Source organism: Nicotiana tomentosiformis, chromosome 7 (genome assembly GCF_000390325.3).
Source record: "Nicotiana tomentosiformis chromosome 7, ASM39032v3, whole genome shotgun sequence".
Lineage (NCBI taxonomy): Eukaryota > Viridiplantae > Streptophyta > Magnoliopsida > Solanales > Solanaceae > Nicotiana > Nicotiana tomentosiformis.
Genome location: NC_090818.1, coordinates 105,976,086 through 105,993,931, shown reverse-complemented (window position 1 = coordinate 105,993,931; position 17,846 = coordinate 105,976,086). Strand labels below are relative to the sequence as shown.

Sequence of the window (17,846 nt, the reverse complement as noted above, 5' to 3'; positions counted from 1 at the left end):
ACTTGGAGAATATGCTAGACCGGTCTACAATCAAGGTTTATCAAGTGTTAGACCACCTTCAATTACGGCAAACAATTTTGAGTCGAAGCAAGGGTTGCTTCAAACCCTTCAGAATTGTTGTGTCTTCATATGTAAGCCAAACAAAAATCCAAACACTCATCTAATTGATTTCGAGGAGATCGTGAACACCTTTCAATATAATGGGGTGTCACAAGATGCAGTGTACTTAAGGGCATTCCCCTTTTCACTTAAAGATGATGCTAAGGAATGGCTTCGAAGTTTGCCCAGTGGATCGATCAGAACTTGGTAGGAGATGACCAGAAAAATCCTTGATAAATATTTCTCCTCGGCTAAGACGAGCAGGATTAGAAGAGAAATCCATAACTTCTGTCAGAAAGAGTTTGAAACTATTTTTGAAGCATGTGAGAGGTTTAAGGAGATTGTTAGAAAGTGTCAACATAATGCAATTGAACTCTGGATGCAACTCCAGGATTTTTGGGAAGGATTGATACCGGCCTCGCGTAGAACATTGAGCATTGCAGTTGGAGGCCCTTTGATGAAGAAGACTCCTGAGGAGATGGTTACAATTCTTGATGAGTTATCGGAAGATGCAAATTAGTGGCCCTCTGAAAGTACTGAAATAAGAAGATCGACTGGTGTTCACCAAGCTGATGCTAATACATCTGTGCAGGTACAACTTGATTCTATGGCTAAGAAAATATGGAAGCTGACCTTAGCCTCGATACAAAAGGAGCCTCACGCAACTTATGATATATATGGAAGAGGACACCCTACACATGAGTGTCAAGCTTCAAATGAGGAAGTGAATACTGTGGGAAATTATAATGTAATGGGTCAGAGGCACCCCCGTTTTTCATGGAGTTCACCTGGAGGTACTGCAAATGCTTGGCAACAAAATAACTCTAGACCTCAGGGACAAGGAGCTCCTGGCTTTATGAATTAGCAGAGGCAGAAATTTCAGCCTTAACAACCCATTTAGTCTGGCATAGAAGATCTCATGAAGGCCTTTATTTTGAAAATAGATGAGAGGCTAGATGCCCATGGAGCAACTTTCAAAGAACTGGGCACTGATTTTTGAACTTGGAGAGACAAGTGGGACAGATTATAGCAATATTATATGAGAGGGCTCCAGAAACTCTCCCCACTGATACAGAAAAGAATCCTAAAGAAACAATGAATGTTGTAACTCTGAGAAGATGGCAAGTGTTGAAAGATCCCGTCCCGATCCAAAAAGATGTGATACTTAAAAAAGAAAGTGGGGAGCAGCTGAAGAGTGATGCTGAAAAAAAGAAGGAAGGACCGATAAAAGCAGAGAAGAAGAAGAAGGAAGAAAAATCAAGATGGGAGGAACATGATGAGATCGAGCACATGCCTGCTTTACCTTTCCCCCAAAAGCTATATAGATAAAAACTGGACAAGCAGTTTGGGAGATTTCTGGATGTGCTGAAACATGTTCATGTAAACTTACCATTCACAAAAGTGCTCTCACAAATGTCTTCTTATGCAAAATTCTTGAAAGAGATCCTTACAAATAAGAGGAAAATCGAGGAGACCTCAGTGGGCAAGCTCACAGAGCATTGCAACGCGATATTGCAAACAAACTCCCTCAAAAGTGTGGAGATCCAGGGAGTTTTACTATACCTTGCTCTGTAGGAACTATTCATTTTAATAAATCAGTATGTGATTTTGGTGCCTCAATTAATTTAATGCCTCTATCTATTTACACAAAACTGGAGACAAAGATTGGAGAGATAATGTCTGTACCCATATCTTTGCAGCTGGCAGACCAAACAACTTTAATACCCGAGGGGATAGTGGAAGATGTGTTAGTTCAGGTGGATAAGTTTGTATTTCCTGTAGATTTTATAGTGGTGAATATGGAGGAGAACAAGGAGGTCCCTATCATCCTAGGAAGACCATTTTTAGCAATGGGTAGAGCTATATTAGATATACACGAAAGAAAACTCACGCTGGGAGTGAGTGAGGAGATTGCGATTTTTAGATGAATGTAGCAAAGAGGGAACAAAAGAAAAAACTAGCTGCAAGTGTTGAGTAGAAAGTAAAGGGCTTAAAAGAGAAGACTGCACTAAGTGAGAAAGATACGTGTGGGGTGTACCCCAAAAAGGCTGAGAAGAAGCTATCGGCATGGATGTGTGCATTGGTTCGGGTGCGAGGATGGCTCCCGACTTCGACTCAGACCCCGACTAGATGTTCAAGAAAGTTTCCTTTAACTTATACTTTTTAATTGTGTGTCATGGGAACATACCACAACTTAAAGTGTGGGGTGGGGAATATATTGTATGTTGTATGTATATGTATTAGTTTTGTTGGTTTTAGTAGTTAGAGATAGAAAATAATTGAAAAAACCATAAAAAATGTTTTTTATTTTATTTTTCCCGACGATGGATATCATTCGACTGGTTTCTTGAGAGATTAAAGTCTAAATAAAAAAGACAAAAAGACTTTCTCTTGTAGGTAGTGTATTAATTCTTCCTTGGGTTTTCTTTGTGCCGTGGTTCTTTTCCAAGGATTTCGTTTGAATCGGGTGTAGTTAGTTTTTGTTTTGTAGAGTAGTAGGAGGCCTTGTGCTGTAATTTGAATTGGAAGCAATATCTCTTGACTTTATTACACCTTGAGAATAGTAAGTACTTTAGTTGTGACGCTTAGGCTCAGTTTTTAACTCTTGTATAAGTACCTTAAATTGTATGATCTTAACTTTGCTTAAGTGCTTTGACTAGAGTATCTTGATAGTCCAATCCTGAGTAAGTCATGTGCCATGTATGTGGGAGGTTTTGTGGTATTCTGTGCATTGCAATTGATGTCTAGAACTTGCCCCATGTGTTTGCAAAACGAAATAATAGTTTTATTCAGTCTTGGAAATGATATAGGCATTTCTTTGTTGAGCAATGATATGTTTACCCACCTAATTGTTATGTATCTTAGTTAACCCCTTTGAGCCTATAATCCTATTTCTTTGGCAACCACATTACAAGCCCTACCTATTTGTTTGAATTGACAATCTATTTGAACATTATACCTCTCGTGAGCACTTGAATTTGTTATGAACTTTGTAAAAGTTGAAGTGTGGGATGGTTGGTTTGGCTTTTGAGTGGAACTATTGAAATAGGACAGAAAGTGCATTGTTTTGAAAAAAATAAGAGCCACTTGAAATGAAAGAGATTATAAAATATAGTTGTATTGTTGTACAAAATATTCCTTGATAGTGGTGGCTCTTGATGTAATTGTGCTTAAAGAAGTAAGGAGTTGATGTATATTGATGTGAAGGCGGAGGTATGGTTTGACATAAGTGTGAGGTTTTGAACAATGAAATGTATGTATTAAAGTGCTTAGGGAGGTGTAGTCACTCTTATATCCAAATGTATCCTACCCATCCCGTAGCCTATATTACAACCAGTTAAAGTCCTACTTGATCCTTGACTGAATGAGCTAAATTAGTAGAGTAGTACACTACGGACCAGCTTATGATACATCTTTTGTGTCATATGAATGTTGTTTCTGAGAGTGAGCAAATTCTTTCTATCTTGAGTTCCTAATTGTTCCTAATTTTTATTATGTGTGGAAATACTCTCTATTGTTGTGTGAGGGCACTTGATTCATGAAGGACAAGTAATGTCGTTGACCTCTATGTTAAAGTAAGTGAGCGGGTTATAAATAATGCATGGTGCCTGTGAGTCAAATCTTGAGGCTAGGATGTTACGGTATTGTGCTTAATCTATTTTATATATTCTTGGTATGATGAGTTATGAGAGTTGTTGAAAACGATCGTGTCTATGTGAAGTGTAGTTTGATTGCTCGAGGACGAGCAATGGTTTAAGTGTGGGGTGTTGATGGTAGGCTATAATCTCATATTTTAGTCTCTTATTGCACTCTAATTTACTGCACTTTACTTGTTTTGAGCTTTAATTGATAGTGTTTTTCACTCATTGTGTGTTATATGCCTTGTAGGAGTGATTCCAAACTATGTAGATGTTATGGAATGAATTCGAGTGATTTGGAGCTTTGAAATTTGAGTAAAAGCCCAAGGGATTAAGCCGAGATTGTGTTCGGGGGTCGAGGACCAAGTCTGAACGTCAAAACGCACGAAAAATCTGTACTCTCAGAAATCTTCACTACCGCGGTGCGCGGCGCGGAGTGTGGGGCTCCGCGGCTGTGAAATTCTCTGCTGCATGTCAGAACTATCTCTCTGGATTTCTCCACTAATGCCCCGCATGGCGCGTCGCCCCATGTGATGCTCCTGTGCAATGTTTACAGAGTGAAAATCCAATTTCGGTTAGGAGAAGGTGATTTCGTCTAGGCCCGACCCTACTTGGTATAAATACATGAAAAAATATTATTTTCTGGACTTTTGACATAGAATCGACCTAATGAGGCTAAGGAGGAGTTGGAAGAACACGAGCACATGGATTTCATCATTCCTTCCTCGCTCAAGACCCGAGTTTGGATCGAACTTATGTTTTCCTATACGTTTATTATATTTCGGCAAAATGGCCTCCTGACCACTTAAACTTGTACTGGTTTATCAAACCGGTAAATCAACTTAGAATTTTTCCATTTGAACACCTAAACTCAATAAAATGGATATCAATAAATACCTTTGACCGTTGACTATTCTTATGTGGCAAAAGTGTGTACAAATCACACTTAAAAGGCGCGTTGATAGAAACAATTTGATTAAAAATACTAAAATAGAAATAATTATAAATAAAGTAACTAAAAGAATAAAAAGAAAAAGCAAATATAACAAATCAAATTCTCCCATCTCTCCCTTTCTCCGCCCCTCCCCCCATGCCACCCCCACCCCCAATACCCTTTGTCCCCCTTTCCTCTATGCTATGTCATTCCTCTACTCCTCCCCTTTTTCCCGTCCAGAATCTCTTCGTTCTTTTTCTTCTCCCCTTTCTTCTTGTCAAAAGGTATTTTTCAGTTAAAAAAAGAAAAAGAGTTGAAGGTGGAAGAGATAACTGTGTGTGAAGGATTGGCTTTATAAGAAGAAGATGGGATGTTTAGTCTGACGGATAGTTAGTCTATTAATGGATAGAGAAATTGATAATAGGAGGAAATTGCATTGAGGAGATGGAGATACAGATTGACGCCGATAAAATTCTTTACTGCTCCGTTGCCGGACCAAATTACTTCGCGGCTAAAAATGTTGGAGTTGGCCGGAGAAAATGGTGGCTTTGCCGAGAATCAAAATCGGTAAGTAAAATTGGTGATAATGAAGAAGGCGCAGAAGGAGTAGGCTTTCTGTTAAATTTTGGTTTGGCCATTTAGGCTTGACTTGACGATGTGTGGTGGTGCTGGTGGCGGAGTTATGGTGGAGTAAAAGTTGGTACATGACAGTGATAAAGAGAAAGAAAATAATAAATTAGAAATTTGCTGAATTGGTAATACAAATGTGGTACCCACAAATTACACGTGTCGAAATAAAAAGTTATATAGTGTGACTTGTCATTCTTGTGAGGCAATTGAAGATCACGCTCTGATGGCTGTGTTTATTGATATTTATTTCATTGATTTGAGGTGTTCAAATGGGAAAGTTTTAAGTTTCTTTACCGGATTGACAAACGAGTGTAAGTTTAGGTGGCCAGGAGGCCATTTTGCCTTATATTTGTGATGAATTGCTCCATATCTATGGAATAGTTCTCTTTAGGGTTTGATGGAGTTGGTGTATTTTTGTGGATTATAACTCTAGCTTTATGTATTGAAGTATTTTTGGATGATTTAATTGTTGCATCTATATTCACTTGTTCATGTGATCGAGAGATGCATAACTTGTGATATCTTTTTGCATTATATTGTTTGTTGAGTTCACTAATTCTTCTTAGTAATCGAAATAGGCTAGTTGAATCATTGATTAAACCTAGTTAGGAGAATAATCGAAAGAGGTTTTTCTAAAGACCAATCCACTACGCATTCTTGCATATCTTCACGTGCTTAAATTGGTTCATCTTGTGAGGTTAAGACTTAATCGAGAGAGGAGTTTTGCCTAACGTTTGAACTAATAATTGAGTGAATTAGAGAAACTCACTTAAACATTAGAAGTGAATTACATAGAGTTAGATCCCAACAATTATTTTTCACCTATCCTATCAACCCCTATTTTCTCCCATTTATAACTTCCTTGCTTACTTTCTTGCGATTGTCATTAGTCAATAGCTTTAGATTCTTAGTTAATTGTAGTTAGAAATCATAGAAATCTCAATTGTTGATCATATTGACTGTTTAAATCCAATCCATGTGGATACAATATTATACTATACTATATTTGACTAGCGAACATAATTTAGGTGTGTGTTCTGAGCTTTTGAGGTACGTATAAGGAACCGTACCCAACATGATACCGTTCCGAACATCATACCCGAGGCGACGTGCCACCCGATCCACACCTAACAACCAATAAGAAAAAAACTCGTCAAGTCATAATGCTCATACCCACGAGATGCCCGAATATCGACAACAACACATCAAGTGCAGAGATATAACTCGGGGGAGACGTAGCGTCATGCGCTACAGAAGTCAAGCACGACAAAGTTGCATCAAACAACCAACATCTCGAAAGCCATCTCTCTCATATAATACCACAAGCTATGCCGGATCACAACACACGCGTGAATAATCAAGCCTCCTCATAATCCATATGGCATAAAAGAGTAGCACCTGAAATAGACGACGCTAGGAATATCATCCACTATGCCCGAAGAATCATCCATAAGCAACGCTATGCTGACTAAGCATATCTGATATGGCATAAAATATACATCCCCATTCTACCCAAGAACCTTAAAGCTGATTCTGATCATCTCCAAATAGGTATGTAACCTCCCAAAGATCCACAATGACCCTATCCATGACACATACGACCGACCTTCAAATCCGGAACAAACTTCCATAGTCCATAACTAAAGGAATAGAGTGTCTCTCAGACATAAATTCTCCATTCAACGACAATACTACAATCTCCATACGTGATTTCAATCTCTGCCCTTTAAATGACTAACACACCATGCTTATACGATCATCCTATGGGAGGTACTCACACGACCTTCCGCACCCGGTCGAAAAGTCTGCATATCTATACCAACTACCGTATTAATTCTGTAACGCAAATAAAGAATATGCAAATCAATATAGAATGCCTCTTACATAGGATACCATTTTGAGGCGACACTAAGATAGCACCAGCATACTCTGAACATCTAAAGTCTTCCTCCGCCCCCGCTCCTCCGAGCTTGTGACATTCTTATCAAAACGAAACCCCAACCTTGATCCTCAACTTTCAAATTCTATACCGCTCACTGCACACATCATGCTGCTATGCGAGAGTACATGAATTTCATCATAACTCCTGAATAATCAGTACAATTAACACTTCATCGTCTCGAACCTTTCACTTAACTCATTTCAAAAAAGAATCGCCACCCACAACCAACTTCCCATAACCATAGAAAATACAAACCTCAAGTCGTGGTTTAAACCGCCATAACTTTTCTGGGATCCATTTACACATAACTGAGCCATCAGAATCAAATACCTCCAAATCAATCAAATCACGATAGATGTCAAGCTACACGTACAACCACGAATCACCTATATAGCCTTACCACATCGAAGGAACTGATCATTTCCAAACCCATGCTGATCCAAACCATTACTAACTGACTCAACTTTTTCCAATTTACTCTTGACTTGCCTTCAAAATAATAGCTCTATTCAGATACATAACGGACCTAAAACAACACTCATCCCGAGTGACCCAAATCACCAGACCGCATTGTCTCAATACCCATAAGCTATCTCATACTCTCCTCCTGCACTCAATAGTATCTCCAACTGATACACCCGTTCTGAAAGATCTTCTGCGAATCCGAAGTTGTTTCCTTCTATCTCTCTAACACCGCACCACAGACCCTGTTGCTACAGAGAAACACCCCAAAGTCCATTTCATAATACATTGCAAAACTCAATCCTTAACTACACAACAAACCAAAAATCCTTAGACACCGCAATTTAATTATTGAACCCACTAGACCCATTGTTGTGAGTCACCCACTCTGACTTGGTCCCGAATATCTAACCAAACTCTAGTGCTTTGTTAGTAGATGAACACTCCCAAAAAAGTAACCAGATGAATTTTTTTCCTTCTACATCACATCCACAAGAAGTATGAAATTCGAGTCATTTCCCAACCTTCACATAAACCGATAAGGCAAAAATATAAGATACACACCCATCAAATCCCTTTCTCGAATTACCCCCAATGTGTTCTTTCCTTAGTCACAAATGATCCACTAATGTACTGATGACCAGAAACTACACAAGCAGACAACCACGTGACCCAATCATAGACGGTAGGCTCCCCCACTTGGCGTTAAGACATAATCACATAAAATCAGAACCCACAATGACTTCCCCTTATCAGTCACCATGATCTCACACCATTAACCCATCAAATTTCTCGCAATCTTTTGTTAAACTTTTCATAAAACATTTCAAATTGTCAGCCACAATCTCACATCTGACCTCCTGAAAGTCATACCATCTTCTTCAAGCGATCCAAGCTCATATATCAGTACATACCTCCCGTTGGGTAGAAAGTAGAACTCTTCGTAGGAACTTCATCAATAATCATGCAACCGCTAACCTTCTAACAGAATATAGCCCAATTGTGTAATTCCATATCTACATCTTCCAACGACAAGCCCTGGTTACAACTACTACGAAATCAGTAAACCCTCCCGAGCCCATGCTCGTCCACCAGCTGTAAGAGTCCGTTCATTCCTTATTAGCATCAATTGAAGGTCCAACAATATGTTCCAAAACTCAAAGTTATGTTGCATCCCAAAACCATGATCAAGCTTTCACACCCCTCTTCATTCCAAGCAAACTCATTTCCGTCAAATTACAATCTTTCTTATTATAGTAGCCACCATCCCAAATGAAATTCATAGACATAGTCATTTGTCCACCATGACCATAATCGCACCAAACTTTCTCAAGCATGTGGCTATCCCACCATAAAATCCATACGATACGCTAACATTCTCACTCTGAGTTAACCATCTTCCGAAGCAAACTACTCAACCTCTAGCAATTCAACCACCGCGAGACACCTCCCACCATGTCCTTCCTCCCCCTTCGTTCCCAAGATACTGCCTCAAATCATAATCCATCTCTAATAACCGCTTCTAAGGCACTATTTCACAATAACATGCCCCGAAGTCAAACAAATGGAGACCATCATACCAACGAGCCTTACTACGTTCAAACAGGGACGATGATGCCACAACACAACAAGAATTCCACCAAGTTAGAAATATCAAATCTCGCTACTCCGTCAACCAAAGACTGAATATCCATAGTTAAATCGCCTCTCTTCCGCTGGAATTGAATACCGAACCTCTAAACCATGAAACGAATAATCCTCCTCTCGAGTCATTCACTGTCACAACACTTATTTAGGCACCCTACGATTTACACCAGCACTGCACGACAACAATGCATGAACATCACAATACATCATGTATAGCCTCGAACCGTAGACAACACTACCACTAAGCTGAGATGGCATATCACCCTTCCACAAGGCGATGATAATAGCCCGCCCGAATGCGTAGGGAAAAACATCCTGCACCATAGCTACAACACCACTACAATTTCTCGATGCCCAATTGGTAACAAGCGCTCAACATCGTATAAGAATGAGTAGGAAGGAAGTGAACACACAAGCTTCAATAGAATCAAACCGCACAATGAGTAATCAAGGAAGGGAAGTTCTCCTAACATCCATGTAGCCTCTCGAAGATAAGTACAGACATCTCCATATCGATCCGCAAGACTCTACTAGAATTTCTCATGACTCGTGAGACCTAAGTGAACCTAGTGCTCTGATATCAAGCTGTCATGACCCAAAATTCACTATAGTCCATAATGGCACCCAACGCCGCCGTTGGGCAAGCCAACGGTGAACCATCTAAATAATTATTTATTTTATTGCTTTTGAATCATAAGTTTTATTAAAATAAAGAAATTAATGCATTTGAAATCATAAGTACATAAAATATTAGTAGGATATAAAACAAAAGGTTACAATATTAAAGAAAAACTATTAACATCAACTAGAATATCCAAAAATCCGGTGTCACAAGTGCATGAGCATTTACTAAGGAGTACAATACTAATACAACATCTGCCTGGAATGTAAATTAGACAGGATAAAGAAAATAAATATGATGGAGACTCTATGGGTTGCGACACGTGGCATGGAATGCAGCTCACCATAAAGTCCCCTCAGCAGCTGCGCCTACGCGCCAAGATGACCACCAAATGAACCTATCGGATCGTGCACATTTAGTGCAGAAGTGTAGCATGAGTACGCAAATCAACGTGTACCCAGTAAGTATTTAGCCTAACCCCGGAAAAGTAGTGACTAGGGGTCGACATCAACACTTACTAGTGGTCCAATAAAATGATAATATAAAGTATAAACACATATGAAACACAACAGTAACAATGAGGTAAAAACTGTAACTCACACAATCCTCCAACATTTCTTTTGACGATATAAATCTCTCAAATCTCATATGCTATCTCAACAGTTCAGAAATATCAAGTGCATTCTTAAATGGATAAGACATACCACATAAATTCCATGTCTCAATCATGGGGGAATCTCATGAATATTCGGACTCCTAGCGGTATCACGCACAATTCTGCCGAGGTTGTACGACCTGATCCAGAGTGGTGTGTACACTGCCAAGGGTCGACTGACACGAATCAGAGATGCATCTCAGTATACAGCCGAGGTGTTCGACCCGATCCACAGGAAATGAAGAAACTTATTGAATTACGGGTCAAGTGTTTGCAATACAAGTACATGAGCATAAAAGAAACATGTTTTTACTGTCTACTAAATATCTCGCCAAACAACTCAAGGTGATAAAGCTTGGCCTATTATATTCCCAAATCAATTTCAGTTATAAATTCAAGTAATTAAACTAGCAAATTGAGTTCAAATAATTCAAATATTATATGATAAAGTCCTAAGTCTACCCCTACATAAACATACTTTTAGCTACGCACGAACTCTCATCACCTCATACGTACGTAGCATCCACAACTAGTAGAACATAACAATTTAATGCCTACGAGATAGTTTATCCCTCACAAGGTTAGACATAAGACTTACCTCACTCTGAAATTCCATAACCGGCTCCAACGCCTCTCTAACACCTCAAACCGATGTCCGTCAATCCAAACCTAGTCAAACAACATGTAAACCAAGAAAAATATACTCCAACACTCATAATTAATCCATTAATAACAATTTCCAACTCCGCTGGAAAAGTCAACAAAGTCAACCATCGGGCCCACTGTCACGCCCCGACATTGGGGAGCGCGACCGGCGCTCAATCGAGATACCCCGGTAAAGAAAGCCTACTTGATGCTTTCTATCCAATCTTACCCATGACCAATACAAAATCAATATCAAGAGATATACATGAGGATAATAAAGTGTTCCACATTCTTTTCCCATTATTCAAAAGATATCCATTTACGATTTCCAAAATATTACAAGTTTATAGATATGATGAAAAATAGGTTTGCCAAATACCAACACTTCTAGTTCAATTCCCAACATCAGACATCACCCACAACCTGTCTACAGAGCTTCTAAGTACAACATAAGTGAAGAATGAAAGTGTTGTCGACAAGGCCCCTGCTATACCTCAAAGCACAAAATATAACGTCAAATGACATAAAGCCCGGAACAGAGTAGGGCTCACCAAAATCTGCTGAATAGGGAGTAACTACTAACGAGGGTCAAAGTTGCCCGCTGACGAACCACCTGCATCTATTGAAGATGCAGTGCCCCCATCAAAAGGGACGTTAGTATATGTGAAATAGTACTAGTAGGTGAAGCTAAATGTCCTCTTTTGAAACAGAATGCCTATATAAGAAGGGGAAAAACTATGGAAACAACAAGTAACAATCAACAATATCCAAATGCCAAGTTTAAAACATAACAATTTTCAAAATATGGATATAACATATATATGTTTTAGTTGGGAGATCATTAGTACTGATATACCACCGTGTTTTAGCACGGAGTATGATCACGGCCCGATTGGCTAGGCTGTCTCACCCAAAGACATTCGATCTACACAAAGCGGCCCCGCCGCCTCATCCCAATGTGTGCGGGTAGAGGTGTAATCATAATCATAATCTCTACACAAAATGGCCCCGCATCCTAATCCCAATGTGTGCGGGTGGAGATGTATCACAATCACAATTTCAATTATATATTCCAGCACAATTACCACCATGTGTGTGGCATGACGTCCGATCACGACCCCACCAGCTAGGTCGTCTTACCACAATAAAGGGGAACATTCTCATCACAACAATCTCATACCAAATAAGGAGAATAATCACAATGCACCCTACACAGATACATGTAGTTTCAGTGTTAGGATATTCCAACCTACCCTTCCTTGGTGACTAACGATACTCCCAAAAATATTTTGTTTTGCACACAAGGGAAACAAAAGTACAAATATATTTATATTGACCTCATTACCTTTCACACTATATATAGCTTCATTAGTACTTTCAACCATTCACACTATATATAGCTCCATTAGTACTTTCAACAATTCTTGGCTCTCTTGACCATACTTATGATTCTTCATTCATGGCACGTTGGCTGTATTTAGTAATCCACAATTTTCATTTCTTGACTTTCCATGATCATCATCACAAACATCGACATGTAGAATATTTCGGAAATCATAATTTTAAGTTCATCCGTAGTGGAGGCTTTAAACACAATACATCCCTTTCCAAAGCATGGAGCACAATGACTTATAATTGTGACACAAGTTAAAAATCATAAACGAGTAAAACACCGTATCTTTTTAAATACTTTTTCACAAAAGGCAATACACAATTTCAATTCTTGAGTACGTAAGAACTCAAATCACATTGAAAATATTTATAAAGAAGAACATGGTTATTTACGATTTAAACACGACCCAAATCAAATGCACTAGTTACAACAATCATGGCCACGTTTTATATCTCACTCTCAGTTCTTTCACTTTCAAGCATATTTATAGATCATCATCATAAGAGCATTTGGAATCAAGGTCTTAAGCATAGATATATACAATAGGGGTCTTAGGCGCATTGAGTTTTCTTTCATAATTGGACATAACAACTTGCAATTTAAACATGATTTGAAATCATACTATCTCGACATATTGGTCACACTAGGATACATTCCCGACGGAGAAAACAAGACGATAGGAGAATTTGGTGCACATTTTTAGTATATATCTTTCAACACAACCTTATTCGGAATAGTCAAATATATAAAGAATAACTTGAAACATGGGAATTAGGAACTTAGGCCATCATGGAATTCGATTCTAAGAGAGACGCTTAGCCAACATACCTCGCTTTGAGATTTTCTTAAATTTCTACAATGTCCCAACACTTTTAGCAACACCAATATATAGGAAGATAGCGAAAATCGAAAAATAATTAGAAGGGTTCTCATGGTACAACTCTCTTAGGAATTTTGTCAAACACCTAATATGCAAAAATCGACTACAAGGCTCTAGAATGGTAATCCCTTCCTCCCTCAACCAATATCAATAAGAAACTACCCAAAATAGTTCAACAACCCCACATACTACCACCTAATGTCACATGCATGGCCTATCTCCAACTCCACAATCTACTTAGACACTAAAAAAACTTGCATGGATGATGTAGGACAAGAACTTACCCAGATCGATGTTGGTCTAGTGAGTGGCTTAGATGATTCTTGAAGATTGGTGCAAGAATGGGTGATTAGAATACTAGGCCTTCTCCTTCTCTCTCTAAAAATGAGGGTCGAGTTATAAAAATAGGAAAATGGACAATTTGAACTCAAGTCTGCGGTCGCAGACTGGACTGCAGAACAAAAATGCGGCCCGCAAAATGGACCGCGAAAGTGATGCCAAAAACTGGGCTGGGCTGGGCTAGACAGGTCTACGGTCAAGTCTGCGGTCCGCAGACCACTTATGCGGCCGCGAAATGGACCGCAGAATCACCCTTCGAAATTCTTCATGCTAAATCTGCGATGGAAGTGCGGACCGCGAAACAGGTATATGATCGCATAATGAACCGCAGAACAACCTTCAAAATATAACAAATTCTCTGCTCAACTCCGTGATGATTATGCGGCCCGCGGAGTGGTTCTGCAGTCGCGAACTTGACCGCAAAACTGCGTTCTTCTTCCAAAACATTTCCATCAACTCCTCAGTGCATTCTACAATACTCAAACACATAAGTCTATCTCGGCACTACAAAGCCTCAAATTCCTTGGCGAAAGTTTTACGGGGCCTTACACCCACGTGCCCGGATTACGAAATATTTTGAAGATAAATATTACCCATAACACCACGAACTCAAATATATTATTTATTCCTAATTCTAAGTCCAATTTTGTGGTAAAAATTTAAATTTACCATTTTTAGGTTTTCCTTCAAAATCTCACAATTTTCACCAATATTCATGTTCAAATCCATGAATAATTTATGTATTTAACTCATAATGTGTAGAAACCACTTACCTTATGACGGATGATGAAAAATCTCCTTCAAGATCGCCCCAAAATTGGCTCCAATGGAGGAAATGAGATAAAAATGAACCCAAGACCAATTTCCAAACTTATACATTGCAGGAGACCCTTCATCGCGAACGCGACACTACCCTCGCGTTCGCGAAGCTCAATAAACGTTGGACCCAAAACTCTTCTACGTGAACATGAGACTAGTCTCAGGAACATGATTTATCAGGCTGCACCATCGCGGACGCGAAGGCCAAATTCCCACAGGTCAGCATCTTCATTGCGAACGCAAAGCTGACATTGCGAACGCGTAGCATTGCCCTCCAAACATCAGCGAACGCGAGACGTCAGTCGCGAACACGAAGCATAAAATCTCAGCATCCAAAATCCTTCTTCATGAACACGTGAATCCCTTTGCGTTCGCGAAGAACAAAACCAGACATGAGTACCACCAGTAGCAAAACATGGAGAAATGATCTAAAACCTCCCCGAAGCACACCCGAGGCCCCCGGGACTCTGTCCAATCACACCAACAACAATTACCAATACCTGACACAAACCTGGTTGAGGCCTCAAATCACACCAACCAACACCCAAACTATGAATCGACGATTAAAATCTTTCTTTTAACTTTCAAACTTCGACGAACGCGTCCGAATCATACTTAAACATTCCGGAATGATACTAAATTTGATGTACAAGTCACAAATCATGATTCAAACCTAGTCCAAGGCTCAGAATACCAAACTGACATCAATACCACCATAGTCCATTTCAAATCAAACTTTGGAAATTCAAAAATCTTCAAAATGCCAACTTTCCACAATAAGTGTCAAAATGCTTCTGGTCCACCCGAAACTCAATCCAAACCTATGCCGAAGTCTAAAATCATCATACAAACCTATTGGAACCTTTCAATACCAATTCCGAAGTCGATTACTCAAAAGTCAAACCTTGGTCAACTCTTCCAACTTAAAGCTTTCGAATTGAGAAATTTCCTTCTGTATCACCCCCGAACTTGCCATTCAATTACGAATATGCGTACAAGTCATAAAACATGAAGTGAAGCCACTCAAGGCCTCAAACCACCGAACGATATGCTAGAGCTCAAAACGACTGGTCGGGTTGTTAAAAAATCACACCATCATACGAATATCATCAACATTATGCCCAAAAGCCGTCACATATCATCCCTGACATAGCCACCCTTATCTCTCCATATTGACAATATCATAATAGCCACCCTTATTGATCTGCCCAGACAATAAATCACAATGGCCACCCGTATCACACCGCTTAATAGCCATACTTATCACTCCTCCCAGACAATAACACAATAGCCACCCATATAACTCCGCCTAGACAATATATCAATAGCCACCCGTATCACTCCATTTAGACAGTATATCAAGAGCCACCCGTATATCTCTACTTAGACAGTATATCAATAGCCACCAGTATCACTCCTCCTTGACAATATATCATTAGCCACTCGTATCATTCTGTACAATCAATAACAATGAGATGCCACCCTTATGCTCCGCATAACAACAATAAATACACATAACAAATCCACACGTGCTAACATCACAATAATACGACATATCAACTCGTACCACGAGTGCCCATAGGCCTCAACCTTTTCAAAACAACCATACTAATATCACTACAACACATAGGCCACGGCTCAACCACGATGTGTAAAAGAATCTCAATAGCAACAAGATGAAACATGAAAAATAACTCAACAATGAATAATACTCCATTAAACGGCAATTTCAACTAAAACAGGTAAATGGTTTTCAATAACTTCAACTTTAATTAATTGGTTAAGAATAAACTCAATAATAAAGGTATTTTCATGAAATGGCAACTTCGAATTCTAGTGTATGATATAATCTAACAATGAAAGAGATGATACGAACTAGAAACTACGTCGACAACGAAGGGATATCATGCAATAGCAACTTCAAATAAGGCATATAAGAGTAAACTTGATAGTGGGATATAGAACATGAAAAGACAAATTCAACTAAAGCATATAAGGATAAAGTTAACAAAGGAATGTAGAACATATAATGACAAATTCAATTAAATGCCTATAAGAAGCCTAAGAGTCTAATCCGGTCAATTTTCACATTTAAGGTTGTGCACACACTCGTCACCTCATGTACACGTCTTTCACAAAATCCAAATAGCGCAATTAAACCAAATCCTACGAGTAGTTCCCCCCCCACAAAGTTAGGCAAGATACTTACCTCAACTAGGCCAAATCAACACTCACAAATAGCTTTTCCTTTACAATTCACCATTGCTCGGTCCGAATCTAACAAAAATTGACTTAATAACATCAAATAATGCAAGATAAATCAATTCAGATAAGTAAAGCAAACCTTTGCACAATTCCTCAAAAGTAAATAAAAGTCAACCCCGGACCCGCCCGGTCAAAACCCAGGTCCAAGGATAGATTCTGACTACTCATAACCCCACGAGTCCATATATGTGTTTTCTTTCAAAATCCGAGTCAAAATCGACTCTCAAAGCTCAAATTCTCGTTTTTCAAAACATAGTCAAAATTTCTCAAAATTGCATTTCTCACAAATTTGATGTTAAATATCATATACAATCATGTAAAATAGTTGGAAATAGATCAAAATCACTTACCCAATGATTGTAGATGAAAATCCCTCTTCAAAATTGCCTCCTGCCGAGTCTTGGGTTGAAAGATATGAAAATGAGACAAAAATCCCGACACAAGTTTCGCAATTGCGAACCCTCGCAAATGCGGCTCCTGATGAAACCCAGGGGATGTCGCAAATGCCAACCTAACTTCGCATTCGCATTTGTGAAGTCAGGCCCTTCGAAAAAGCGACCTCTTGGATCGCAAATGTGATATAGCCCATCCCAGGCTCCCATCCCAAATGCGAACAAATTATTCGCAAATGCAAACCTAGAAGACTCCAGTTATATTTGCAAATGCGGCTCCCTCCTTGCAAATGCGGAGTTCGCAAATGCAAACAAAATATGGCATTTGCAAGATCTGCAACACCTGTGCAAACCCCAGCGAAAACTAAAACTCTTCAAACACTCTGAAACGTGTCTGAAACTCACCCGATCCCTCGGGGCTCCACACCAAACATCAACACAAGTCTAAAAACATAACACGAACTTACTCGCGCGATCAAACCAT

The 17,846-nt window shown here is 39.2% G+C and overlaps 1 non-coding gene across 1 annotated transcript; it reads right to left on the bottom strand.

Moving 5' to 3' along the window:
- Positions 1-361: 361 nt before the first annotated feature.
- Positions 362-468, bottom strand: LOC117278060 (small nucleolar RNA R71). Its single transcript, XR_004508362.1, has one exon. It is a non-coding gene; the product is annotated as a small nucleolar RNA R71 (small nucleolar RNA).
- Positions 469-17,846: the final 17,378 nt, after the last annotated feature.